Here is a 22,655-nt window from a genome sequence, read left to right as displayed (position 1 = left end):
AAAATTGCCATCTCAAGTTTGTTGAATGCATGTAATTTTAAAGCTCTACTTAAATGAAGTCTGTAAATTATTATTGCAAAAGGTAAGTTGTTGTTGGTATGAAAATGGAAAATGACAGCTCACATGTCACAGGAATGGGATACTCTTAAAAATAGGACCTAGTTGTCAAGAGTGGAGATACAAGGCCAGTAATAACAAGATGAGCTTGCCTAGGCAGTGCCACTACTCTGCTTTATGCTTTGATGTGATAATTTTTATATAGATCTTTTGAGGGCATTAAACCTCCCAGGTAGTACACATTGCTCTTGTTCTTGTGTAACTGCTGTGACTTGCAGAAGGCATGGAGCGATTTTTGTCTCAACAGCTGCTCAAGTCCTTCTCTGGAGCAAATCAGTCTTGTTCTCAGCCCAAATGATTCTTCACAGATTTCTCTGCTTTGGCTCCCAAGGTGCCTTTTAGTGAGATAATAAGGTATGGCCTTATGGATGTTTGCTGTGCAGTGAAGACATCCCCATCAAATGCACAAGCATGACTTTTGTCACATCCAACTCTGTCCACCTAACATGTAGGTACCTGATCTATCATGTAGATAAATTCACAGAGAGGCTCCTCCAAAGGACAATCCATCTTATACACTGAGATGAGAGGAATCACACTCAAGAAGTGCCTTTACCTCTATGGAAGGAATCTACATCACTAGCATAGATTTGGCAGCTAATTTTGGGGTGGCTGTTGTTGGATGAGATGAATGCTACCCTGGGTGATGAAGTAGCAGAGCAGATCAATGTCCTCTGTATTGTGTAGTATTTACAACTCCTGCTGATATTACTGTACCTAGTCAATAATGAACAGTTACATTAGAGCAGGACTGGTGGCTCATTGTATCTGAGTAGCAAATTTAGCATTAGCCATGTCATCAACTGCAGCCTTTCCTTCTCTTAGGGATATTTTCTTTGTCTTTGCTGAACAGAAACAGAAAGACATATCAAGCCTTTCTTCAGGCTTTGTCTTGACATCACTCCTCTCCCTCCCATAGACTAACTTGGCTTTAGATAATCCATCTTTCCACGCTGGAGTGAAGAATTAGTCAGAGTGTAATGCAACACTTCAGAATAGCCTGAGCCTCTTGATGAAGGGCCCTCTAGTTTCCTTAGTTGCACACTTTGTACATCTTTGATCTATGTAGGGGTACAGGGTTTGGGTTTTTTTGGGTTTTTCCATTTGTATGGGATTTTTTCAGGCTGACAGTCAGATCTGCTGCAGGTTACCTCATGGCAGTCTTTCATTTTTGGCAAATAACTTTTTGCTGCACTGTGCTCTGCAACACACTGAGCTGGAAGCAGCCTGATAACAATAATTTGACATATTGTGCCAGGAAGTTATTTGCTTTACTCTGTCAGTCACTTCCCATATTTTTGGGTGTTGGGGTTTTTTTGGTTGCTTTTTTTTTCTTCTGTTGTTTCTGGAGTTTTTTTTTTTAATATTATGTTCATATGTCCTAAATTCTATGAAGGAGCACAGTGAATTTAGACACACATCTTTGGAATAGAGACTTATCTTATTGTTTCATGGTTTTGACAGTAATGCCCTCATCTGTAACTCAGGCTTCTGGATGTTATCCTCACACAATTAAGACATGACAGTAGGAGCTGTCCAGATGATGCATAAAGAACACCACCTTAGGTGGAACTGTGAAAGATGGATTTGTCTTTGACATTGCTCCTGGCCTCACTGGTCTTGCCACAGAAATTTGACTTGAATCTGCAGGAAACCAACAGTGCTGTTATCTGAGCTGTGCTGAGATGACAGAAGGTAAGTCTAAAAATTCCTTCCATTCAATGACAACTTGGCCAGATATTTACAGTACCTTAGTGGGAGGGTTGTCCAGGCATCCAGCTGCACTCTTGCTCTTCTAACTTGTTTTGTAAGCATTTTGTCATCTGCTGAGTCCTGAAGAGCAACTGAATGGGCCAAGGGTAGCTGAAAAAATGTAGTGAGAAAATAATTCAATTCAGTGATTCACACATTTTCATATACATTCAAGCCCAAAACAAATCAGTGTCTTACTTTCCCTTTCACCACAATCATGTCATAAATGTAGTGGTAAATTATAAATTACACCTTTTCTAATGGCACTGTGATAGCTGCTTCTCTTGGCATCTTTATTTTGATATTTAAAGTAGTTTTCTGTTAATGATACCTTTTATCTCTGTTTTCAGATTGGTGAAGAAATACATCTGTGCCATTTTGCTTCAATACCATTTGTGCCTCACAGCTTCCTTCTGAAGATCCACTGAAGTAAAAGCTGTCTTTATGGTTCTGAGATAAAGTTCAAATAGAGGAAAAGGAAAAGGCAGGGAGAGGGAAATAATGAAAAGAGAAAAGGTATAAAAATGTAGATTTTCAGGGAAGACTTAGAAATTCAGAGATCCATTCAGGGAACTCCAATGCACAATCCTAAAGGATAGGAATAAAAGAAGTTAGGGTAACATTTATTTTTTATTCCATCGTTCCTATGTATGAACTTTCTGAGAGTAACTGAGATGGGCTTCCTGTTGGGCTGCCCTGCAACAGGGGCCAGAAGGTGAGCTGGTTACCTGCTCTCCTTGTGCATCCATCTTCCACAAAACAGCATCTCTTTTTTGGTGGTTGCTCCTTCTTCCTCAAGTTTCCAGTGCTGAAGGAGCTAAGAAGTGAATCCTTACAAAGGCAGCTATTCTGGTTTCCCTAATGTAAGGCAGTTTAATCAGCATTCATTCCCCTATCAAAGCAGGCTGCCACCAAAGCACAGTGTTTTCTAGAAATCTGCCTATATTTCAGACTAGTCAATAGAGCCCTGAAGGCAAAAATTGAACCACTGAGTAAATTTAACAAAAAACGAAACTGAGTGGACACAAGAGCAGCGTTTGGCATTTGCACAGCTCTTTGATGGCCTGGCCTTGCATGTTAAACACAGATGTGGGTGCTCACTGGGAGTACTATTCACTGAAATACCAGAAGAGATCTGAAAATGGTGGCTGGCCCAGCCTGAATGCTGCAGAGAGAAATTGTTGCACCATTTTCAGTAGTAATTAAAGCTATTGAATATTTGTACAATTATTTGTAACGGGGAAATTGTGCTCAGAATATATTATACAGCTGGGCAGTATTTCTTTAGCTGTGCTTTTTCTTTGGAGTGCTGAAGCACAACTGCATAAATAGCAGCAGAAAATGAAGTGAATAATATTTCAAGACTGTATTGATCTCTAGACAAAACCCAAGGAGTGCTTTCTTCAGATAGTCCAATGAGAAAATACAATTAATATGCTAAGAAAAAACACGCTTCCAAAAGTATCTGTGCAGAAAAGGAATGGAAGTGAAGAAAAAGCTTTTACTCACAAACATATTGTACAAAGATCATTACTTCTGTTCTCTCCAGGGACTGTGCACTTCACTCACAAAACAGACAACTAATCCATAAACAGCAGCAAAATGCTGAAGGATCTTGATATGTATTCACATAGCTTCTGATATCATAGGCAAAGCTACAAAAGGAGAATAGAAGTCAAATCTTTATAATGACATCTAAGTGAAAGATTTACTTCAGACATTGTGTGTGTCATTTTTGTTAATCCCCTGTAAAATAGCTGAAATCTATTTCCACTTCAGCATGCCCAGAAGTAACAAGTGTTTCCAAATCACAGGATACTCCTTGCTAAGAAACGTACTGTTGGATTTTATTTTGCTTCGCTTCTTCTCCTGAGGCAAACTCTTGGTTAGGACATCTCCAAAACTCAGCTATTTAATGCACAATGCTAATGCAGGTTTTATTTCCTTGTGGAACAGAAGCTACATCTGCTAAATTCCCTACCAATTGCTTCCTCTTATTTTGGCTTTTCCCCTCCTTTTTTATCTCCATGCTATCCTTTCCTGGCTATGAACATCTCCTGTTGATCTAAGCCTAATGTTCAACTGTTAGTTGTCATATTGCTACTTCTTCCTAGCCTGATCAAAGTTTCCCCATGCCATAACATCATTAAAACATTGAACATTCAAAGGGCAGTGCAAGTCTTAAGGAGGTTTTTTTTTTGGTGAAGCATAGTTAGCACTACGTTCAAATAAACCTTTTGATGGATAAATTGTTACAGTTTGTATCATGCTGAAAGACTGTAATGAAAGTCTTTAAGATTAAATTCTGCTCTTTTTCCCCCCCAAACACTATTGAAACTGGCAGGAGGCAGAAGCCTGGCAGTTTTATTTTTCCATTATCTTCCATGGCAGCAAGCCATCTGCAAAGGAAATGAAACAGCTTCAGCCAGAGCAGAGCACACTGCTACAGGATATCATTCCATGAAGACATAATGGAGAATAAAAGAAGCAGATATTAAATAATTTATCAATGCTATCACATGATAGGTGAGTAGCAGCATCAGGTGTAGACTCAACTCTCCCTCTCCTGGTTCCTGCCCTAACACCTTCCCGCTCTATTTTGAGGATGGTGCTAATCAAGTTTGTATTCTAGTTTCTAATTTTCCATTCTAGGAATGACATCACTCATAAAGCATAAAATATAGTCACTCAGTGGCACAAGGACGTGCTTCTTATTCCAAGGTATGCTTCCTTGAACTGACATTTAAAATTAACATATAAATTAATTTAGCCGTGGTTAAGTGAATGCAAATTGATATTTTGGCAACCATTCTGAGAATGAATTTATCATTTCCTCTTAGTCAGGAAGATCTACTATATGAGAGCATCCCCAGTGAAAAATGGGAACCCAGGCTCCTGACATTACTGACAAACTCATTTGTCAGGGATATGCAGGTTGTTTGCAGAAACTTGCAGCACTTATGAGTTGGGCACATGTCTGGGTGTGCCACTGAAAGTTTGCTTTCATTTTGTGTTCTGCTCTAATGTTTTTCCTTTCTTCAGAGTGGATAGAACACATTACTGCTGTCCTCAAGGTCTAAGTCTGACTCTACACTTCTCCATCTGTCCTCCTTCTGCTGTCTATAGCTACCTGAAGGGACATTGTGGAGAGGCTGGGGCTGGTCTCTTCTCACAGGTAGTTGGAGACAGAACAAGGGGGAATGGTTTCAAGTTGAGGCTGGAGAGGTTTAGATTGAATATAGGGAAAAAGATCTTCATGGAGAGTGGTCAGGGACTGGAATGAGCTGCCCAGGGAGGTGATTGAGTCATCAACCCTGGATGTGTTTAAGGGTTGTTTGGATGTAGTGCTTAAGGATATGTTTTAAAGTGAATTTTGTAGAGTAGGATTAGTGGTTGGAGTTGGTGATCCTGAGGGACTTTTCTAACCCAGTTGTTTCTGTGAGTCTGTATGAGTTGATTTGGCTGTAAATATGAATCTGGACATACAGGGTGGGCAGTGGAAAAGAGATACATGTGGGTGCTCCTTGCACCACCTTCCTTTGTGCTGCTAAGTGGATGGCTGACATGAGATATCCTACGCTAAGGAAATAAACATTTTCTGATTCTCCATCCAAATTACTGAGGCATTCTCAAAACAGTATGAAAAACCCCTTATGATTTTCTCACAAAATGATGTTCATGTAGGATTCAGAAGCTCTTGTGCTTTCCAAAGCTTATTTAAAAACACAACCCCAAAAAAGAGACAACAACCAACAGCAACAACAACCCCCCCAAAAAACAATAAACAAAGAAACCACTACCACACAACAAACCACACCCCAACACAACAGAAGACTCTCTGAACAGACTTTTAGTTCTGCTTTCTTGCCAATGTGCTATCATGTACTTGAAGCTCATGAGGTCATTATTTGTAGCAAACAAGTTAGACACCACTGACTGAATTAGGAATAAAAGAATCATAGAATCAAGCAGGTTGGAAGAGACCTCCAAGATCATCCAGTCCAACCTAACACCCAGCCTTAGCCAATCAACTAGACCACTAAGTGCCTCACCCAGCCTTTTCTTGAACACCTCCAGGGACAGTGATTTCACCACCTCCCTGGGCAGCACATTCCACTTAGAAACGTCTTTAGAACTTGGAACATTGGAACATTTTATCCTCTGGATTTAGAATTGTGTGCATAGGAGCATACATAGAATGTGGTGACAGGAACTGATGATAACCTGTACACATACAGCACTTGGTAAAGATATTACTTCAGAACTACTTGAGAAATAATTCCTTTTTTTACTACTTAATGGGAATCACTTCTTCATCAATGTGTCCTATTAAATACTCCAAGGTCTTCACCATTCCCTGTTGAAGGAAAAAATTGCCTTGTTGACACTCAAGTGGTGTGAAATCACTTCTATGCTAGCAAGAGAAGAGATTAAAATACGTATTATGTGTTTACATTATGCTGCTTTCATTTTTTTGCTGGAATTATTTCATGCACTCCTTACTGGAGAGTGGCTACCAGATTTTTTCATGGGGAAATAACCACAAGGCTTTTGAGAACAGTTCACATTCATCACCAACCAAGCGCAGGCTGCTCCTAATCCTGAATAACACAGAAATTAACAGTAAAGCCCTGCAAAGCTGTGTAAATTCTATAGCTATTCAAATTCCAAAGCCACCCTGAAAAGGGAACCTCATTAAGACAGTTGCATCACATTTCCAGCTGCAGCTCCATCTTTAAATAACTGCACTAGAAAAAGAAGTTAAAGGCTCCAATTTATGGAAGTTATTAACGTGAATAAAGGAGGAGAGCTTTACAGTGTGCTACCCCCTGTATGCCTGTCTCCAAGTTTTCTGATGATTCACAGCGTATCCAGGCAACCAAGTAAATGATAGCTTTGCAATGTGTTTCCTGTTCTTTCTTCATCCACAGTTATAAACTTTTTTCCCCCCACCCAGAAGCCATGTTGGTAGCAGTTTCAGAAAACTTGGGGTTCATCAGTTTAAGAAAAAAAGATGCCCCCACAGCCACTCTGTGGTGTGATCTAAAGAAAGACTCCTTGTTGTGGATGGCCAGAAGAGGCCTGAACATGTCCTGGCTTGCTCTCCCTCCTTCTGCTGTTGAGGGAAGCAACCGTGGGAAGGAGGACAAGAAGCCTGGTGCCTTCATGTCATTTCCAAACTTCTAAACAGTGCTTATACACTTGTTTGTGTTCTGCCTTACAAAGGTAAAAGTAAGCCCTGACTTTACATAGTATGGTTAAGTTTGGCAAATGGCCATTCTGACTGGGTAAGCTCTGTGGCCAAAGACCTATTAGTCTTGGGCTACATTGACAGAAAGAGATGAGCAGGTAAAAAAAAATTAACTCCTCTTGACATTGTTTCATCACTTCTTTTTTATGCTGAAAAGGCCTTAGTATCCAAGTGATTCTCCTTAGTTTGAAATCTGTGCATTTAAAAATACCATTTTGGAATGACAAGTGATTGCTTTATTGCCTGTCTTCTATCAGCTGGCACTGATTTTCAGCATTAAGCCCATTTCACACAAACACACTGATCTCTGAACCACGCTGAGTGGTGCAGTTGACATCCCTGCCACAGATGTCCACATCTCTGTAACTAACTCCTCCACAGCTCCTGTTATGGACAAATGAAGGCCAGTGTGGCAGAGCAGGTGTGAAGCTGGGCAGGTCTGCTGTGGCTCCTTGCTTTCAGGGAAGCCTGTAGGCATCTGACAACTGCTGCCCATTTTCCAGTACTGCTTCAACAGACTCTGTCTTTTCTCCATGACCTGGATTTTTTTCCTCTCAGGGCAGCACTGGCTCCTTTCCTGGTAGTTTTATCCATGTATCTAGAACAAGTTAGCAAAGCAAGATTTCCCTTCCCAGAGGCCATCCTTATTCTTTCTGAGCATATCCATGGGTCCAGTAATCTCATCCTTGAGCACAGACTTTCCTTTTTACATGGATGAAAGACAGACTCAATGGTCTGCTCTGCCATCATTCTTCCTGGAGCCCTGTTGGTAGATGGGACTTAGAGTGGCAGTCTTCCAAGTCCCCAACTCATGCCATGAGATTACAGATTTTGGCCAGCAGCTCCACAATTTCACACAAGTTCCTTCAGAACTCTTGGGTGAATGGCTGATGGTCTTGGTGCCTTACTGACATCTAACTTATTCCAACACTGGATGTTGCAATCTCCCCAAGATTTTTGATGGTAAAAATAAAATGCAAACAAATTCATCTCATTCTCTGCTGTGGCTTTGTCCTCCAATACCAAAAAGTTCCACCAAGGTCGGAGAAATTGTTATTAGATATCAAAGAATCACTGGATGGTGAGAGCTGGAAGGGACCTCTGGAGATCATCCAGTCCAATCTCCTACTAACGCAGGTGCATGTAGATCAGGTTGCACAGAAATATGTCCAGGTGGGGTTGAAAGTCATCAGAGAAGGAGATTCCACAACCTCTATGTGCAACTTGTTCCAGTGCTCTGGCACACTTAACATGAATAATTTTTTGTTCTTATGTTTAAGTACAACCTCCTGTGTTCTAGCTTGTACATGTTGCCCCTTGTCCCGTCACTAGGCACCACTGCAAAGAGCCCAACCCCATCCTTTAGGTGTTGATCAGCATCGAGAAGATGCCCTCTCAGTCCTTGCTAAGCAGCCCCAGTTTTCTCAGATGCTCCTGATCTCTCATCATCTTTGCAACCTTCTGTTGGACTGTCTCTAGAAGTTCCCTATCTCTATTATGAACTGTGTCCCAGAACTGGATACAGTACTCCAGATGTGGCCTTACTAGGGCACGGCAGAGGGTGAGGACCTGTTGACCATACTCTTCCTCATGCACTCCAGAATACTGTTGGTCACAAGGGCACATTGCTGACTCGAAAAAGCCTGTGTATCAAAAAGTGCTGAAAGGAGTAAAACGGCTCAGGTTTTCAATGGCAAGCAATTGACCACAAGGCCAAACAACAGGGAAACCAAAGATCTGATGCTGTGCAGTTACCCTCTGACTTCCGCAGCACAGCAGATGCTGACCCATGCTGGCATCACAGGCATCGCAGAAATGTGGAGCACGTTTCTCTGACCAGCTCACAGAGACACTGGCACACTGCAGGTTCTGGGACATGATTAAGTTAATAGTCTCTCTGAGAATTTTGTTTTACAACAAATAAAAGCATTGTGGTTAAAACAGATGTGTCAGGACGACAAATCTAGTTTGTTTTCTGTCTGCAGGACATTCTGAATGCTTGGAAAAGGCATCTGTAAAGACTTCATGGCTACGTTGTTGTCAAAGAGAGTGGAATATAGTCTAACACTGGGGTCAGGCTGCAGAGTGCAACTTAAATTTCACTGATAAGCTTGTAGCAGCAGTCTGTGTCTCTGAGCATGCTTCTTTTTTTCCCCTTGCAGCTTTATGACTCATCACCTTCCCTCATCCATTCCCCTTCTGAGAAGGTTGGCATCTGCAGGGCAGTGACTACAACTTGGCTTGCCCTATCTCTGGACTACTGAGGTCCAGCTTCTGCCATTACTTGTATTTCATTTCGTAGTCCAGTTCAGAACTGTATTACAAACAGCTACATTCACAAACCCAAGACATTAGCTTCAGTGTATCTGAGATAATTGAAGATAAAAAGGAGAGTCATACAACTTTGCATCAGTCAATTCACAGAGCACTTCACATGGCAAGCCATTTAACAGTTCCTCCAGTCAGATCTTTGATCTCACTGGTTGCACTTCAAATCTCATACTATCAAATACTACATGTCTGACCCACATGTCTTGTGTTTCTCTTTGAACTATTTCACAGTTGTATTTTTTAACTAAGTCATATCACTAACAGGTTTAATGAACCTCCTTGTTTGGCCACTCTGTCTGCAGAGCCTGTTTTTGTCATATACTTGCCAGAAGCTTGTTTCCAAGTACAATTATTTTTCCCCACCACACCTACCTATGTTTTTCAGCTCTGTTTACCAAAACAAGAGAACAGAAAAAGGATCTGCTATTGCACAGAAACGTACACCTCCCTGAAGTACCTTTCAATTCTTAAGGAAGATTTGTGCTTAATAAGATATTAGAGTCATAGAATGGTTTAGGTTGGAAGGCACCTCAGAGATCATCTACTGCAACCTCCTGCCATGGACAGGGATGCCTCTTAAACAGATTTGGTTTATTTACTCCTAACCACAGAGCAATGCAAAAACAAAATGTTACAGACTTGATACTCGTTCATATAAAGGTCCCCTCTGTGTAAACGTCTCCTAATTGCCTAAGAACCTAATTCTGCCTCTATTGGTGATGGCAAATATGCTACAATCTTATGTTTGCTGCCTGAGAGCTTCAGCTGTGAGCATGCCTTTACTGACAAGCTAAAGCCATGTGCACGAAAGAACTTCTGACCTGAACTCGGAGATCTTTAAGCCTGTGTTAGCTAACCCCATAATACAAATGAGTTATAGTTCAGCCTCCACCTTAACGGGATCTTAGCCTTCATTTAGCACAGGGATACCAGTTAATTCATTTATAGCTTGATAATCCTTTGGGGCTATGTTTATGTGGCCAGCTGTGTATTGTGTTTTACTGCACTGCATGCCACAGATTATATACTGCAATATTTTAAGGACGAGCAAAGTAACAAGAAATCACTGGATTTCTGGCCTGTTCAGAGCACCAACCTCAACACTGCAGTCATGCAAGTTGGAACGTGACAAGTGGTAACAATGATTTCAGCCTACTTAAGGCCCTTATGCCTAAACTCCGCTGCTCTTTCACTATCAGGAGTCAGACTGAGAGCTGCAACATAAATTTCACATGTCATTTTTATTATAATTTTTAAAAAATGATTAAAGAATTCTAAATTTTTGATGTTGTTGTTCCACTTGTCATAATTCTTCCTATTTAAATGATTCCACTTTGGACATCCTCACTGCATCCAAAAGAAAATGAGAGCTGTCGCTATCAGAAGTGCTGTTAAACATGTATGAGAGCTGTTCTGCTTATTTATTGCTGGTTTGAAATCCACAGCTGATTAACTTTCAGTTGGTTGGGTTGGGTTGGTTTTTTCCTTTGTGGTTTTTTTTTAAAATTATTATTTTATTTTATTTTATTTTTATTATTTGGTGTTTATTTTTTCCTACTGCATTTTAATGTAACATTTCAATGAATATCAGAACATTTCTTTGCAAAAAGAATTAATTTCTTCCCTGACCTCCTTTTCCAGGTTTGTCAGACAATTTCTAATTACTTGTGCTTAAATTCAGAGGGAAAACAGTAAAAATTCCTGATGTGACATCATAACTTGTCTAAAGATGTTTGTTGTGCTAGTTTGAGCCTAGCTAGAATATTTTGGTGAGAAGAATTAGGTTACAGGCGGTGAAAAGGAAACAATGGTGATGCCTACTTCACTCATAGGCTTGCTGAGATGTATAAGAACAAGAGTGGGCTGCACCTCTCCTCTAACCTAATCTGCCATCTGTGTGACTAATCCCTCTGCTTCCTAACCACCCTGTCCGACCCTCAAAACTACCTTAAACACAAGGCAAGATCTAGGGTAAGGTAGGGGGAAGGTGGAAAGGTGGTTGAGAGGCCCTCCTGAGGACTCAGGTTTCTGGGAGGGCTGTTGTGTTTCTGTATTATAAGAGGTCTAGAATGTTGGTAAGTTTCAGCTGAAAAAGCTTACAAGACTCTGTTGTGATCTTATTTGGGCTGCAAAGTAGCACTGCTCTCTGCTGGCTGTTATAAAATTAAATTGCTTGGCAGTTGCAGAAAAGGTCTTCAAATGCTTGATGCACTTTTAAATTACGGTTTTATGAGGATTAAGAGAGATACAGAAATGTTTATTCAGCCATAAAGCTAAGCCATATCTGCTTGCCCCTCTGATAAACGAGCAATTCTCAGATAGGCATTCTCATGTACAGAATTTTACATTTGAAGATCCCTCAGCCTCTCACCTTTCTGACATAATCTTGTCCTGGTAGGACATAAATCCTGCCAGGCCAGTTTAGCCCTTGCTCTCCTCCACCTGTGGCAAGGAATCCCCCAGAAGTTGAGTCAGATGATCAAAGCCTTGAGGGCCAGGTGCTTAGCTCCACTTGTCAGGTGTTTTGTGCTGCCTTCAACCTGCCTGCGTGGTCAAAGGAGGCACAAAGCTCTGAATTCATTAGCCAGAACAATGGTGCTAGTGCCTATTGACCAGGTTGATTTTCAGACTGAGGTATTTAAAGGGGGGTTATTTAGAAACCCTGCCTTTGTGCATTCTGCCTCTCTACCATTTGCAGCTCATTAACCAGGAGTCAAGGGGACCAAGTGTATGCAGCTCAGACCTCTCAGCACAGCAGCAGCTCAGCTCTCCTTCCCTCTGCCTGGAATATTTTGTATCTTACCCTGGATCATTATTGTGAGTTTGAAAGCATCTTTGACACAGGAGACTTACTCAGGGACTAAAACTCTTGTGAGTACATCTGCTGGAGTCCATGCCTAAACTCCATAGGCATAGTTAGAATTTTGCCTGGTTTTGCATTACTATTTTCCAAGTTCTGGTTGTTTAACCTGTTTAATTCTGTGCAATTACTTCCTGTTGACTGAAAATCCACACACTCTCAGAGAATTTCCCCAAATTTTAAATATTAATAATAAAAAATGTGATATTCTTACATAAATTAATATTCCTATTTAATGATTATTAACTTCCAATACACTGAGTTTCATATGTCCCTATTTAAACAGATCTTACAGACTTCTGTGCTCAAGCCTATAAACAAGGTAAGGAAGATGACACTAATGAGCTTCATCTTCCTCATTCTTTTTTGATTGCCTGCATATCGTGCTCTTCAACCTTTGGTTTGCAGAAAACTGCACCTTTCTGCATTCACCCTTTCTACACTGAGCCTTTCTGCCATTCCTCATTTGCAGCTGGTTAACCAGGAATCAAGGCAGCCAAGTGTATGCAGCTCAGCAGCATCTCCTTCCTCTGCCTGGAATACCTTGTATTTTACCCTAGGATCATTACCACAACTTTGAAAGCATTTTTCATACAGAAGACTTACTCAGGGACCAAAAGCATCATGAATACATCTGTTGGAGTCAATATTAAGACCCCAGGTAGAATTTTGCCTGGTTTGTGTTGCGATTTTCCAAGTTCTGATTGTTTAACCTGTTTAATTCTGTGCAGTTACTTCCTGCTGACTGAAAAACCCAAAGAATCTCCAGGAATTTTCCTGATTTTTGACTATTAATAATAAAAATCAGTATTCTTACAGAAAAATATATTCATCATTCATAAGAGAGTATTAATTTCCCACACGAATCTGCATCTGTAGCCTCTTTTTAAAACACATACCTGAATATTTTGCCTCTTTCTTTAACCTGACCTACACTGCTGTCAATTCTTTGCTAACAATCTTACTCTGTTAGGAAAACTGAGATGACACAAGCCCACCTGAACAGTGTTTCAAGACACAACTCCAATCAACAGCACCTCCACACTAAGAAGTTTCCTGAGACCTCTCTGGACCTTTGGAAAGCAAAAGCCAGAACCTTTGCTCCCTTTGCTGAAAGCAGAATACATCAAGCTCCAATTTTTCCAATTACAGATCCTCCTGACAAATGAGGAGCCTTCCTCCACGTTCATGCAATATGAGGAGATGATGGCCCTTGTCAGTTATTGGCCTCATCTGCAGGGCATTGAGAGGGCTCTGAGGTCAATAACCATTACAGCAACCCCACCCCTGAGCATCTCAGGATCTTGAGTTAGGATTCTGAGACCTGTAATTCTGAGAAATAATGGCCTTGAGAGGGGAACATTACTTTTCAGACTTGCTTTTAGGCTCTACATCCTCAAACACCAATAAGATACTTGTACATTACTTCTGTGATTGATTAGTTTCTTTCTGCAAGTACCTCAGATTCTATTTTATTGCAACTCTACCAGAGCTGGTAAAGCTTGGACAATTTCCTCTCAATTAAGAGAGTAACTTGACAAGGACTATGTCATATGAAAAGAGCATGAGGAACTCCACCCTAGGAAGCAACAAGAGAAGCCTAACCCCCATTTTTCAGTAGCTGTAAATGCAGGCAGTGAGCTGAAGGAAGGCTGTGTTAATTTTCCAGATCCAAGCTTTGCAGAGAAAATCTGGATTCCTGACAGGAGAATGCAATGCTATTGTATTAATGCAGCTTTCTTCTTTTGCCACAGAACTAAAATTAAAATTATTTATTCCCTGTAAGGAAAGCAAAATATAATTTTCATCTCTGATAGAAAGGGAAAGTAATCAACAACCTAACAGTGCTTTTCTTCTAATACGATTTTATTGCAATATCTCTAACCCAAAGCGAGAAAAAATAATTGGTGTGTAGTAAATTATGTATGGAGGGGGAGATTTTCAAAGGCACAAAGGACAGACAAATGTCTAATTCCATTCATGCCTTTATAAATAATTATCATCAACACTGAAAGTAAAGCTGTGATATGTGACGAACACAATCCGACATCTCCCTGTCCTAAACAAGTAAAACATCGTCACCAGGAGTAGAATTCCCTGAGACATCAGAGCAAACAAGCAAGCAAAGAACTCAGTTCTCCCTCTGCCCACAGAATCCTCACAAAAGACATGCAATGACTTAAAGAAACCCAAACCATCCTTTCTTAAATCTTATTTTCACCAAGATCACCAACACAGCAACTAGCAATGGCTTTGAAACAGGAATGCAACTCCTTATATCCAAGGTAGTAGTTCACTGCCTCTGCCAGGTTATGACTCAGTTGAGTTTGGTTGACTTCACCTCCTGTTCCTTGGTAAATTTTGGTGGCAGTCTCCTTATGACAGAAAGCAGTCCTGGTGCATGTGTGCACAGTGCCTACAATGACAAGCCTCGTTCTTAGGTTGAGGTTGCCATGTAGCATTTGGGCATTTAAATAATTTAAAGCCTTTAACTAGTCTCAAACAAACAAGGACATTAACAGAACGCACAGCCAATGTAAGATTTCTTCCCTTCCTCTTAATTTTTAATTCATTTGGAATCTTGAGAATAACTCTAATTTAAAAGCATTTTCTTATATCAAAGCGAATAAAAAGCTTTGGCACACTGAATCCTTATCCCAACGCTCAGGAAATCAGATAGTTTTCTGCAGAGAATTTAGAGTCCTGAATTCTTGATGTATTTTAAATTAAGGTGGGAAAAGGCTGGTAATATAAAACAGAATGTAAAAAGGTTTGATTTTCATTAGGAGTACCTACATTTCCTTCCTCTTCATTTACTCACCCACCTGTTTTTCTTTCTTGCTTTTCCCTCCAGATCTATTCAACTGTTATTGTGCCTCAGAGGAAAAAGTATTGCACAAAAATATGCTTCACCTTAGGAGATCAAAGCTGTTTTAAAGCTGGGGGTTTGGGTGTTTTTCCAAGCCTCTTTTAATCTTCGCAGAATCAAGCTCATTAAAAACAACAACAACCACCCAAGAAAAAGAGTGATTTGAGCTAGGATCAGTAAATTAAAAAGATGCTTTGATATTTAGTAGAAATTACTGATAGAAAAAAAAATATCCATGCCACAAAATGGGACCTGGAAAACTGATTATGCAAGAGGGATGGAAAGCCAATTTTTAGTGCCTCACTTCATCAGCACAGAACAGTTACAGGGCAGAGTCTACCTGTTAGCGGATAAAGAATGGGGAAATCTGTAGCGTAAGGATCAACCCAGCTGAGCAGGAGTATAACCTTAATCAAGCAATTTCAATGAAATACTGATATAAATGGAAAAGCATTAACTACAAATTTGCCCAATTACTGTGTATTGTACAAAAGAAGATCACTCAGCAAGTAACATGCCATTATCCAGTGCAAAACAGCACACCAGAAGTGCCACGTTGGTCTCAAAAGGCATGTGTGAAGCTCATGAAGAAAAGTATAACCACCTCACTTCCCTTTCCACCTCAGCTGGTCAACTTCAGATCTTCAGCATTTTAGATGTTCATTCTGATTACAACCTTCACTTCATGAGCAGAATGGGTTAACTTCCTTTTCCATTTCTATTAAAGCTGTTGTCATGAGAACAAATCAATTCTGTACCATTTTCAGTTTGTCTCATTCTCTCACCAAAGACTGAGACTTCTGAGTTGTAAAGCTCTGGAGTACCTCCAGAAGACAACTCTGCTGGACACTTCAGCCTTTTAAATAATCTCCATTTGTGCTGCCTGTTCCTTACAATCTTTGTCACCAGCTGTGGAAGCAATAGGACTGACACTCAAGTCTACAACTCTGTTTTCTTGGACAAGACAGTGAAGACTGCAAGCTTGATCCTACCCAGCAGAGGCTGTGAGCTCGATCCTACCCAGCGGAGGCTGAGAGCCATGGACATCCTACCCTAGAGCAAGCTGGCCAGAGCCCCATCCAGCCTGGCCTTAAACACCTCCAGGCATGGGGCTTCAGCTACCTCCCTGAGCAACCTATTCCAGGCTCTCAGCACTCTCATGCTGAACAACTTCCTTCTCATGGCCAGTCTGAACCTACCCATCTCCAGCTTCACTCCATTCCCCCCAGTCCTGTCACTCCCTGATAGCCTAAAAAGTCCCTCCCCAGCTTTTTTGTAGGCCCCCTTCAGATACTGAAAGGCCACAAGGTGGTTACCTCAGAGCCTCTTCTTCACCAGACTGAACAGCCCCAACTCTTTCAGTCTGTCCTCATAGGAGAGGTGGTCCAGCCCTCTGAGCATCCTCATGGCCCTGCTCTGGACATGATCCAGCACATCCACATCCTTCTTATAATGGGGGCTCCCAAACTGAATGTGGTATTCCAGGTAGGGTCTGACTAGAATAGAGGGTAGAATCACCTCCCTGGCCCTGCTGGCCATACATCTCCTGCTGCAGCCCAGGCTCTGGTTGGCTTTCTAGGCTGCAAGTGCACACTGCTGGCTCATGTTGAGCTTCTCACCCAGCAGCACCCCCAAGTCCCTCTCCTCTGGGCTGTTGGTCTAAGTGCTGAAATCCTACATATAGTTGCTCCAACTAACTGATACCTTTCAGCCAATGGCAGATTTTTGTGTGCACAATTAAAGGCTACTACATATCATCACAGAACTGTAAGATCCAATCTGATCACTTTTACTATACAATACAACCTCCTGTACATTGTGAATCAGAGAGACTTATTTATTTGGATTAAATCTGAATTTTAAATCACTTAACATCATAAAATGATAGCTAATGCCAATGGAACAGCCAGGACAGCTGAGGTCTGTGCTTTTGTCTTTTTTTCAGCTTGGAATTGCTGAATTTAGAATTGCTGAATTTGCATTTAATGTATTCTATGGCTATATAGCCTACAGCAATCACTTATGTAAAGCCACTGCAAAGTAGCAATTCAGACACTCAATCTCCAGTCTCAAAAAAAAAAAAATCCTGAATAAAAATACTTTAGTAATGATTTTTGCTTGGATAACGACTGCCTAAAGTTAGAGCATGACATTCTGGAGACTTTCAAGTCCTGTCTGGATGTGTTCCCGTGATCTGTGCTAGATTGCATAGTCCTGCTCTGGCAGGGGAGTTGGTCTCAATGATCTCCTTAGGTCCCTTCCAACCCCTAAGATCCTGTGATTAAATGAAGGTTTTTCACTGGAGTTTTGCCCCCCACAGAGGTGTGATAATTAGAGGACAACACACATATTGCTGTGCCCAGGGAATTGTCCTTCAGCAAATCAAAAGCAGAAGTTTTGGACATTGTCTCTAGCTGAATATTTTGCCTTTTGATTTAAAGACAGAAGAAATTCTTACTGAAAAGGAACACCAAAACTCCATCCCACTTTTTTGATGGTTTGGGTGTAGCATTGTATTTAAACACAGTGCTTCATCACTCCAACTTTGATTTGATGTAGTTGAAGCTTTGAGAGCTTGCATCTTAATTGGATATGCGTTAGCCTTGAAACGAATGTGCAATTTATTTCTGTATAGTGAGTGTCCTTCTGTTGCCATGGAAACCAGATGTTTGATAATTAAACTTGTGCTGCAAATAGTCATGTGCTGTCACGTGAGAGACTACTCTTTAACAACTTGCTATCCAGCCACATAGTTGAGCCTTTTGTCTGTTGAAAAACTGGAAGCAAATGGGGTGAAAAAGCTGCCTTTGAAATTAACTTCAAAATGCAATCACTTTGCTAGAGTATTTTAAACAATATTAGGAAATCATTGCTGGATTTTGTGGCTATTTTGGGGGTCAGGACCTATCACTGCCTTCCTTCTTTCAGGTCTATTTGCCTATTATCTTCTGCTCACAGAGCAATGAACACGAGCAAGAAAAAAAGGGAACGTCAGTGTCTTCTGTAGCTAAGACAACAGTCATCAATTCCAGACAGGGCCTGCCTGAGCCAAAGCTCAGGAAATATTTTTAACTCATGTCACTCATGTGGAGCAAAAATTCTGTATTGAGTAATGCTTGTGAAAATTCCTTTTTGCATTCCACGAGTGATATTTCACATATTTCAGGGCATGCCATTTTCAAGGGCTCAGCAGTCAAATACAGAAGAGGTAACCAGGAGAGCAGAAAAGGAGTGAGCCTTGAGATGGCAAGTGAGAAACTGACCAGAGCAACCATGGCACTGAACAAGCAGAGCTGATAGGTCTCCATGAAGGGAGCAACCCTGAGGGTTGTTTGGTAAAACACCTGACCAAGCATTTGAAGAGTGAGTGGTGGGGTTGATCTGGCCATGCCTTTCCACATCTGAGAATACATAGCTAATGTAACTACATAAAGACTTGGAATTTGTGCTTGCAGTTTCAACAAGGCAAAGAGTTCCTTGCTGCGCAAACATGGAATCATAGTAGCATAAAATGCAGTGGCTTGGAGGATACCTCTAGAGGTCATCTAATCCAGCTCCCCTGCAGTAAGCAGGAACATGCCCAACTAGATCAAGTATCTCAGAGCCCTATCAAGCTTGACATCAAATGTCTCCAGGGATGGGGCCTCCACCACCTCCCTGGGCAACCCATTCCAGTGTTTCACCACTCTCATTGTAAAGAACTACTTCCTAACGGTCAGTCTAAGCCTACCCTTCTCTAGTTTAAAACTATTGCCCCTTGTCCTAGTGCTTCATGCCCTCCCTGGAGAACATCCATAATTAACAAGACTAATACATCCCAATATCACACAATCAACCAGGTTGGAAGAGACCTCCAAGCTCATCCAGTCCAACCTAGCACCCAGCCCTGTCCTATCAACCAGACCATGGCACTGAGTGCCTCATCCAGGCTTTGCTTGAACACCTCCAGGCACAGTGACTCCACCACCTCCCTGGGCAGCCCATTCCAATGCCAATCACTCTCTCTGGCAACAACTTCCTCCAAACATCCAGTCTAGACCTCCCCTGCCACAACTTGAGACTCGGTCCCCTTTTCTGTTGCTGGTTGCCTGGGAGAAGAGACCAACTGCACCTGGCTACAGCCTCCCTTCAGGTATTTGTAGCGAGCAATTTGTAGCTATGAATTGCTCAACCAATGTAGTAAAATATTCAAATAACCCTTGATAAATATTGCTTTTACACTGAAAACAAGCAAGATCAAAGGCAGTTTCAGCTTCCCACTAGTTGGTGAAATTCTAATCAATATTTTTTCTCCTCTGCCATTGCTCACAGGAATAATTGTTTCCTTGCTTAATCCATGCACTCACAACTTTTGTGATCACTGAAAGGATTTAAGAACCTCCCCAAAATGTTTTTGGGTTTGAGTGTTATGCTTTAAGTTACTTCTGCAGGTACACAGTGCAATAATGCTCTGTGCAATACAAGTGCCCTATTTCAGATTCTTATTGCTAGTTTAATTTGGTGTGCCTGAGAGCAAGTCTTCTGTTACCACACGTGAATTGAAACTTGTACAACAAGAGAACTGCTACTTGCTGAGATGTGCAATGTTGAGTAATCTGTAATTATGAAAACAGCTTTCCTCTAGTTGCACAATCACCTCTTTTCCCTCCAAACAGCAAAATTGGCATTGGTTGAAGGAAAGAACCTATCTAAAGCTATAACTACAGCTTATGCTTTATAGCTCTTAACTTTCTCATGCCTTTCTCCTGTCATACCCACTGCCTTACTTCTTCCATCAGATGTATTTGTTTGTTTTTAAGCCCTTAGAAGGTAATTCACAACAACTATACGAGATGAGCGGAGAACTAAAGAATATGTTTAATGTAAAATGTTAACTTTCACAAGCTACACTGTGAGCCCTGTCACTGTGGCTTCCTATAACTTGCCCTTAAAAAAAAATACATTTTGAGACAATTCAATTAATTCTTCAAGCAGGCAATAGTATCAGACTCTTATTTGTAAGATCTGACTGGGAACAGGCCTGGAGCTGCTCAGTCTGGAGAGAAGACAGCTCTGAGGTGATCTTATTGTCACCTTTCAGTATCTTGAGGAAGGCTACAAGAAAGCTAGGGAGGAACTTTTGAGGACGTCAGGTAGGACAGGACAGAGGGGAATGGAACAAAGCTAGAAATGGGAAGTTTCAGACTGGATGTCAAGAAGAAGTTCTTCACCATGAGGGTGTTGAAATCCTGGAATAGATTGCCCAGGGAGGTGGTGGAAGCCTCATCCCTGGAGATCATAGCATCAAAGAATCAACCAGGTTGGAAGACCAGGCTGAATGAGGCTCTGGACAGCCTGATCTAGTGTGAGGCATCCCTGCTCATGGCAGGGGTGGTAGAACTAGATGATCTTTGTGGTCCCTTCCAACCCTGACTGATTCTATGATTCTCATATCTAGCACTCTCTAGCTTCATTATGAACTTCCCAAGAAATTCCACCTTGAGGTGTTGTTTGCTTGAAAAGCACCAGGATTGCACAGAGAGTGATACCTTTTCATACATGCATGTTAGATTTCACACCAGGCGCCACGTGAGGCATCAGGAAACATGAATCCAAGTGTGTGCATTCAGACTGAACAGACTGAATTCCTCGGCAGGACCTACATACATTATTTCACAAACCACTGAAGCCTACACACAGTTCCTTTATTTGTAGCCCCAGAGCAGTTAGTAGCAGCCCAGTTCTGTGACATCTGCTACAGGAGGGTCATTTTTTTCCATGACAGGAGTACATATTTTCTAAACCCAAAGCAAAGTTGTTCTCCCCAGCCTTGTCTCAAGGTTTTATGAATGACTACATTTCATTCAAAACATTTGCCCTCCCTGTTTTTTTATTTCCATGGGGTTAATTTTTGGGACACCATTTGGTTTTGTTTTCTTTGAGCACTGGACTGATATATTGTACAAGGCAACAGTGGTCCAAGTATAAGGTCATCTATAGCTGTGAACCTCTGAAAACTTTCTCTATCATCAGATATGTCTGAACTAAATGGAAGCCATTTCCTAAAGCTATCCTCAACACAGAGTAAAACCTGTAGATATAAAGGGAAAAGTGAGGACTGTGCTTTTCCAGAGGATACAGCAGAAGATGGAACCTGGCTAGGGACCTCACTAAACTTCCGAAGCTGTGAAAAAGTAATCTCTGAACATAAAGTAAAATTGAACTCTGCACAAAGCAGGCAAACAGAAGGGGATGTAATATGAGCAAATGGCAAATCAGGAGGGAAAGCAGATCAATGAATCTCATCTGCTCAATAAAGTATAAAGAAAGGAAAGCACTCACTGCTGTTTAATGCTACAGCCAGTAAAGAACAGCAATTATAGTAGCCTGCTTCTCCCCACTCAATCACACAAATCTTACTAAAGGAAAGTCATTTATTCCCCTTCTCACCACCACTATGCAGTCCATGTGGGATAAAAAAAAAAAAGCAAGGCTCATCATTTTAAACTGAAATTGTAAAGCAAAACACACAGTAGAATTTAACCAACTGAATGAAACAATCACTCTTCCTCAAAGAGCAGAAGGAAAATTAGATTCCCAGGTTCACAGATGCTAGTTGAATAGCAACACATCTGCAACTTCAGGGGTAACCCATGATTTCTATAGGTAGCAAAGCATTGGTCTTTCACACAAGTGCTGCCACATATGTGTAATGTAGGTAGCAGCTTGTCTGCGTATGGCAGACGTCTTGCTGCAAAACCAGGTGAGAAACCCACACGTCTCTCACAGGATGCAGCACCTTCAGTGCTGGAGGGATAGTGAGGAGTACTCTAGTGCTGAGTCTAGCTCTTTTGGAAGATTTTTTCCTCCTGGGTATCTCTGATCTCAGCACTTTTCTGGCAATGTCAAGGAAAGAACCCAAAGCTTTTATGTGTCCATTGCTTCTCTATGCCAATGGCATCTTGGCCAGTAGGATCAGGACAAGGGAGGTTATTCTTCCCCTGTACTCAACACAGGTCAGGCCACATCTTGAGTCCTGTGTCCAATTCTGGGCTCCTCAATTCTAGACAGATGTTGAGATACTGAAATGCGTCCAGAGAAGGGCAACAATACTGGTGAAAGGCCTGGAGCACAGCCCTGTGAGGAGAGGCTGAGGGAGCTGAGGGTGTGCAGCCTGCAGAAGAGGAGGCTCAGGGCAGAGCTCATTGCTGTCTACAACTACCTGAAAGGACATTGTAGCTAGGTGGGGTTGTTCTCTTCTGACAGGCAACCAGCAAGAGAAGAAGGGGACACAGTCTCAAGTTGTGCTGGGGAGGGTATAGGGTGGATGTTAGGAGGAAGTTGTTGGCAGAGAGAGTGATTGGCATTGGAATGGGCTGCCCAGGGAGGTGGTGGAGTCACTGTCCCTGGAGATGTTGAAAAAAAGCCTGGATTCAGCTCTTAGTGTCGTGGTCTAGTTGATAGGACAGGGCTGGGTGCTAGGTTGGCCTGGATGA

General features: G+C 41.5%; 1 long non-coding RNA gene across 1 annotated transcript; it reads right to left on the bottom strand.

Moving 5' to 3' along the window:
• Positions 1 to 2,403: 2,403 nt before the first annotated feature.
• Positions 2,404 to 3,494, bottom strand: LOC135189825 (uncharacterized). Its single transcript, XR_010308324.1, has 3 exons — positions 3,379 to 3,494; positions 2,598 to 2,677; positions 2,404 to 2,457 (listed from the first exon to the last, which is right to left on the bottom strand). It is a non-coding gene; the product is annotated as an uncharacterized LOC135189825 (long non-coding RNA).
• Positions 3,495 to 22,655: the final 19,161 nt, after the last annotated feature.

Source organism: Pogoniulus pusillus, chromosome 34, assembly GCF_015220805.1.
Source record: "Pogoniulus pusillus isolate bPogPus1 chromosome 34, bPogPus1.pri, whole genome shotgun sequence".
Taxonomy (NCBI): Eukaryota; Metazoa; Chordata; class Aves; order Piciformes; family Lybiidae; genus Pogoniulus; species Pogoniulus pusillus.
The sequence above is the reverse complement of the archived record's forward strand: the minus strand, read 5'-3'. Positions and strand labels throughout refer to the sequence as shown.